Consider the following 6846-nt stretch of genomic DNA (forward strand, 5'->3'; position numbering starts at 1 on the left):
TGAGAAACTTTCTGCGGGTCAGAATGACCAGGTTAAAGCAAACAGGGGACATTTGTTCCAATTAAAAAAAGATTAAAATGCTAAATCATTTTACTGTAAATATTTCATTTTTGTTATTTAAACATGCAGTATTTTCATAAAACCAGAAACTAAACATTTATTGTACATGTTGAAAACGGTCTCAGATGTTTTAGTCAATAAAACAAAGATGTTAAGTTTTCTAACTTTCTTTGGTTTGAATGTTTTTGTTGGTTTAGAAAATATTTTAAGTCTAATTTCAGCAACAAAAGGGAGAAGTTTCTTCTCACCTGTCCTATCCAAAGTTTCCTGCCTGGGTGTTCAGGTCTGCTGAGTAAAACGCTTCTGGATGTTTGTGGTCTAGTCAAAGTAAACAAAAAAAGTCTCTCATAAAAGAAAGAAAGGATATTTGTACTGAACATTTTCTGTTTGATAGGATCTCATCCCAAATAAGTAACGTTTATCTGTATCAGCTCCAGCTACTGCAGTCAGAGCCACAGCGATTATCCCCCCCCCCTCCGCAGCTCCTTCAGACTAACCAGCAGCAATTAGCAAACCAAACTGCTGAGCTCATTACAGGAGCTGCTGCTCAGTGAAACGCTGGTAAAGGGTTAATAGAGGAGCCACAACTTCCAGGAGGCGGAATTTCAGAAAGTTTTTAAAGAGACAGAGACCCAATTTCAATGCGTTAAATAATAATAAAATAATCAAATTTCTTCTTAGTTGTATGCAGCATTTTTACTCATTTTATAACCCTTAATTATTCTATAAAAAGCACTAAGTGGCTGGAAAACACAAACTTTAATAAACAGTTAAAGGCACTGGCCCTAAAACTGTTTATTATTCATCCATTAACAGGTCTTTCCCGCTCTGACTGTGTGGTTCGGGTTCTGACTCGGGTCCAGCGGTGGGCTGTAGTTCGGCTGCCCTCCTGCAGGTCCAGCAGCAGCAGCTGCTGCAGCCTGTTCCGGTCCTCCTGAGCTCTGTGTGGTGCTGTCTCTCTCTCTCTCTCTCTCTCTCTCTCTCTCTCTCTCTCTCTCTCTCTCTCTCTCTCTCTCTCCCTCAACACACCGCCTCCATCGCCTCCACCAGCAGCGGACTGAACAGGCCCCTCACAGCCGCTACTCGGTGGCCCCCAGCCGGGCTCGTTTCCAGTCGCAGACCCCGGCAGGTGAGACCGCTGCTGGTTCCCCGGAGACCCGCGGGGCCCCCCCGAACCCCCATCTGGAGGCCAGAGTCACGGACCGCTCCGCGGGGAACGAACCGGGGCTGTGATGAAACCATAAACAGAGTGCGCCACGCACGCTCACACGCACACAGACACAGATCAACCGGGCCCGGACACCGCTTGAACTTGGCCCCCCTGTGTGGGCGCAGGGGCCGCGGAAGCATCGGCCCTCCGCGGCGCTTCGGGACCGTATTGTCTGCGGAAGGCTGACGCGCTGCTCGCGGCGGCCGCTGCGCTGTCAGACGAGGAAGTGAGGCTTCATACACGCCCATCGGAGCCAGCCGAAGCAGCGGAGAGCCGTTCATCAGATAACAGCCGCGGGATTGATCAACATGCGCTCCGCTTCTGATGGACAGCTGCGGGGATAAGCTGCGCCACGACGCCGTTTTCCGCAGGTAGGTGAGCGGAGCGCGTTACGCAGAGCGCCGGACGGCTCCGGCGTCAGACCTCAGCGCCGTGAAGGCCTGGCTCCATCTTTTTTTCGGGCTTTTTCTGATAGTCACATGCATGCTCTCTGGCCTAACTGTCACCAGCGTGCGTGAAAAGCGGGGCTGCGGGGCCAGATGTCAGCATCTGGAGCGGCACCTGTCTGCCTGGGCACCGGGCTGGACCGAACGGAGCCCAGCCTGACCGCATTTGGACCCGAACCCCAGTTTTCACCCATATGTGGATCTTTAGCTGCGTCTCCAGCGTGCAGAGCGACCACAGGTTTCACCTGTTCACCAACTCCTCACAAAATCACAAATTATAGGCATTAATGTGACATTTGAAAGCAAAACGTGTCAAATTTATGGGAATATTTTCAGTGATTTAGTTCTTCAGTTAGGAATAAATCCAAACTGCGTAGAAAAACAGAATAGAGTAGAAATAGACACAGTAGAAGCATGAAAACAGCTCCCAGATTATTTCAACATATATTAAAAAATAATAAAACACTGTGTGATAATATAAAAATAATGTGCAGTTATTAGAAATATATTATGCCACAACCCAATAGATGTGCAACTGGTGTGTTTGTTCTTTTTGAAATAAATGTAAATAATGTGCGTCAAAAATGTTTGATGACTGAAAAACTGACAGCAGCAGAAATGAGTAAAAGCTTCGTAAACAGAGCAGCAGGATGAAAACACTTCGGTTCGGTGAGAGATGACCGTGAATGGAAACAGAAATAAAATAACAATAATTCACATATTGACATGAAGGTGAACTGACGTCATGCAGCCCAAATCATCTCAGCTTTAGATTGTATTAAAAATGTGTGATAATTGGTTAAATACCCAAATATTCACATCCTAAAACTCCGATCCGAGTCGTTTCCACGTGTTGAACTGAATCCGATTGTTTTCATGTCGCATTTTATCAAACCGTGACGTCATAATTTTGCACTAAATGAAGTCAGACAAGTGAATCTGTAGGTAAAAAAAATCATTTAATTAATTGGATTGATGAACTTCTAGGGGGATATTTATTTATAAACACAACCTGACTGCGAGAGCCGACCTGCAAACGGCCAATGGTTGCCATGGTTACCCACATTCACTGACTTTAGCTGTGGTTGCCATGGTTACCCACATTCATTAACTTTAGCTAGCATTTTTTTAGCAGCATCCACAGCAGTTGATCATCACAGCGTAATAAAACTCGTTATGCTTCCTACCTGAGATGAGCGACCCGTTAAAGACGCAAACGCCTCGCAGTCCGGTGAGTTTGACAGACAAAATGGCGCCAGACATTTTTTTTCCAACAAGCAATTTTATTCACGGTTATCTCTTAATGAGATGTGGAGTCCCTGCAAATACGGCAAACATATCCACGATGAGCATGGGGGCTTTAATAGTTTCCTAAAATGTAAGTTTTCATAAGAAAATTAAAAAAGAAGAACGGGATTCATATGCGCAATGGACAAATTTAACACAACCATTTCCTCCTGTTCTGGTCACAATTAGCGGGAAAATGAAAATGTAGCTGCAGTGATCATCTGGAATTAAAACGCAGCAGGTTGAACCGGTCTTCAGATGGCGCAAAGCTGTGCGGGAGTTGCGCCAGGTGAAGAGATCTGTCGCCAAGTTGAAATGTATTTTATTTATGTAAATAGTTCAACAGTTAGAATAATGCATTCTGCCTTCTGCAGACAATTTTAAATCGCAAACTGTCGCAGTTTTTTAAAATCAGTTTTCCAAACTGCCCTTCATTTTCAAATATCCGTTTATTTCTAACGTCCATTTTGTTATTTCTGTTTTCGTGTCTTGCTTATTGTGACGTGTGCTGCTGCTTTCTTAGTCCGGTCCCCCTAGTGAAAGCGATATTGATCTCAATAGGTTTATATCTGATTAACTAAAGGTTTAATGAAAAGCTTTAGTTGAGACATGCGCAGTAGGGTAGCTGTTGAGGCAACGTGACGTCAACTGACAGACGCCGCAGTTAATTTTCCACTAAGGGCCAACAGTTGTAGTCCTACTTTGTTTTCATCAGCTTCCTTCTCCTTGTTTTGATCTTTTGATTGTTGAACGAACATTAAAATCGATCACAAGATGGCGGCGTCCATTACTACTTCCGTAAACAAAGCGCTGCTGTGTGACGTCAACGTTCTTCTCCTGGGTCGTAAAGCGTTCGTTCACACAGAGGACCGATTGGGGTCGCATTTAATTTGTAGAATGACAAAAACAAAAGGATTTCTGTGAGAAATCAGAATTGAATTGTGTGAAAAGATATTCACTGCTCCATTAGATAGATAGATAGATAGATAGATAGATAGATAGATAGATAGATAGATAGATAGATAGATAGATAGATAGATAGATAGATAGATAGATAGATAGNGATAGATAGATAGATAGATAGATAGATAGATAGATAGATAGATAGATAGATAGATAGATAGATAGATAGATAGATAGATAGATAGATAGATAGATTTTGATCTATTTTTAACAAAAACCTGCTGAATCAATGTGTTGCAGCTTGTTGCAGCAACACATTAAACCGAGTCAGAGCAGAGCCAGGCCGGAGAACAGGAAGTGGTAAAAGCTTCACTGATAGACAGGTGACAGAGGTGTTACAACTGTTTCAGAGACTTCTCCTTTGCAGAGAACCGTGTTTATCCTCAGCTTTTTTAGCTCTAATCAGTTGGAAATTGTCATAAAAACCCATGTTTGACTCAGAGTTCAGGAACAGATTAACACCACTAACTAGCTAGCTAACTTTAGGGAGTTGTTGAACAACTCTGCCCATAACACATGTCAAAACTACAACAATGAAATAAAAGGAGCAGAGCTGATGTGCACCAGTGGGTGTTTCCTGTTCAGTCTGGTCCAGCTCACCGGTCGCTTTGTTTGAGTTCAGACGGTTCACCATCACTGCTTTCATCTTGGGGGGCCGCTGTGCCTTGGCGCTAACCGCTAACTGTTTCATACCTGCAGCATCCTGGGTCGCAGAGATGAGTCCAGCTAGTCTGAGCTGGAGCTCTAACACAACTGAAGGTGGAAAATGCATAAAACTCTGGAGGATCAAGAATTGTTGTGCTTCGAAGGTTCCAGATGTTAAAATGTCTCTAAAAGAGCAAGAAAGTTGGTGAATAACCTGCTGGGCTCAGGAACTGAGAGAAACTGAGAGAATACTGCAGATACTGGAGAGTTTGGCCGTTAATGGAGATTAAAATGAGAGCATCTGGGTTTAAATGGATCCAAACACTGAGAACCAAACCAAACTCAAAAAAGAGCCAATTTTTCCCACCTTTTCTCCTCCTGGTAAAACTGAAGCTACAGAGTTTTAAACGTTGCATCATGTGTAACACAAAGCATCATGTCATCCTGATAGAAAGTAAATGCATCAGAGATGAAGATCAAAGAGGCTTCAAATGTTTCAGCTGCACCAATTAAAACGATTAATTATGACAAACCAATTATTCAAATAATCATCAACTAATTTAGGAATCGATTAATCATTAACTGGGTTAAAAAAGGTAACTTCCTGCAAGAACAACACATTCAGAACAGTAATTAAGCCAAAACTGTACAATAAATATAAACATTTTGCATTTAAGACAAAAATAACCCCAATAATATGAGCTCTGCACCGGAGACAGAAGTTAGAAGGATTTTTTAGCTTCAGATTCTACAAATGACCAATAATTCATTAGAGGAGTGCTGCTTTGTACCTTGGGCAAAAAATACATTTTCCTATTTTAAAAAGGAATTTAGTTCTTTTTTATTTACATCTTTAATGCATTTCAAATATTGCATAGAACATCTGCAGAATGTGGCAACTATTTACCCGATTAATGGTGAGAATAATTGATTACGGAAATAATCGGTGGTTGCAGCCCTTAAAACGCTTTAAGATTTGATGTTTTACATTTTAAGCTCGTTTGTTTTAAGAAAACATTAAACTTTTCCTGCATTTTTCTAAAGGAGCTGAACATGAAATACCAGTAAAGAGACGCCAACCAGTTTCATTCTCCATTATTAACTAGAAACCATGAAATCAGGTGTAGTTTGAACTGGGAACCATTACGATGTTTCAAACTCTGCTTTGCAGGAGGAATTGTTGCAGAGTTTCGACTGTAATTTCAGCCACTTTGTATAGGAACATGATTAACCCGTCATAGAAATGTGACAGTAATCAGTGAAATATTTATAAATAAACAGAAATGGAATGAAAATGTACATTAAAGATTTTGATCTGGCTAGTAGAGATAAGATGAATAATAAATAAAAAAGTTAATCTCTCATAATCCAGGTTATGTTCTTCCAGTATTTCAAGGTGGTCTGGAATTTAAGGCGGCTTTGTTCTGAATGAGCGAAGCCAGTTTTTCTGCGATGGATTAAATATGTAAACAGCGAGGTGCACGAGTGATTCCTGGGCGGCCATCGGTACGGTCGGCTTGGTGACACCCGACGCCGTTCTGGTCGCAGCCAGAGGAGAGGTTAACCCCACGCTGTGAAAAATGTCCTGTCACACCAAAACAGCAGCGACACAATCACAGCAAGTCAGGTGGTTTTATTTGGATCACGTTTTTACTATGATTTATGACAAAAATAGATGAAATCCGACGGTAACCAGCAGGAAATCAAATATTTCAATTATTATCAGGAAGGAAGGAGCTGCAGTAACATGGCATTGATGTCTGAGGTGTTAACATACCAGCAACTGCTGCTGCTGATCAATCTGGGAAGAGTTATAAATTGGGCCAGGACTCCAACACATTAATTCTGACTCCTTATTTACATTGATTCTAATGTTTTAACATTTTTAGTGCAATTGTTTGCTTTTTTTTTTTTTATTCAAGCCGGAACCTTTGTATTTACATGTTTCTGGTACGCTTGTAAATCTGATGCACATCCGCAAGCAGCAGCGATGGAAGAGTCTTCTCTCAGCCAACCGGGGGTTAATTTGTGCCTCTGAACGATCTGATTGGACGCTGAAAGAGAATATTGTTGTGTTCAAGTTGTGCTAAAAGCAGCTAGCCTATCAGCAAAGCCTAAAATGGCATCTCACACACATGTAGCAGCTAACGCTAATGTCAGCGTCCACATTGCTAAAGAAGCTCCATGAATGATCAGAAGTTTCTGAAACTCTGGACAGAATAAAATTAAAACACT

Source organism: Poecilia reticulata, linkage group LG20 (genome assembly GCF_000633615.1).
Source record: "Poecilia reticulata strain Guanapo linkage group LG20, Guppy_female_1.0+MT, whole genome shotgun sequence".
Taxonomy (NCBI): Eukaryota; Metazoa; Chordata; class Actinopteri; order Cyprinodontiformes; family Poeciliidae; genus Poecilia; species Poecilia reticulata.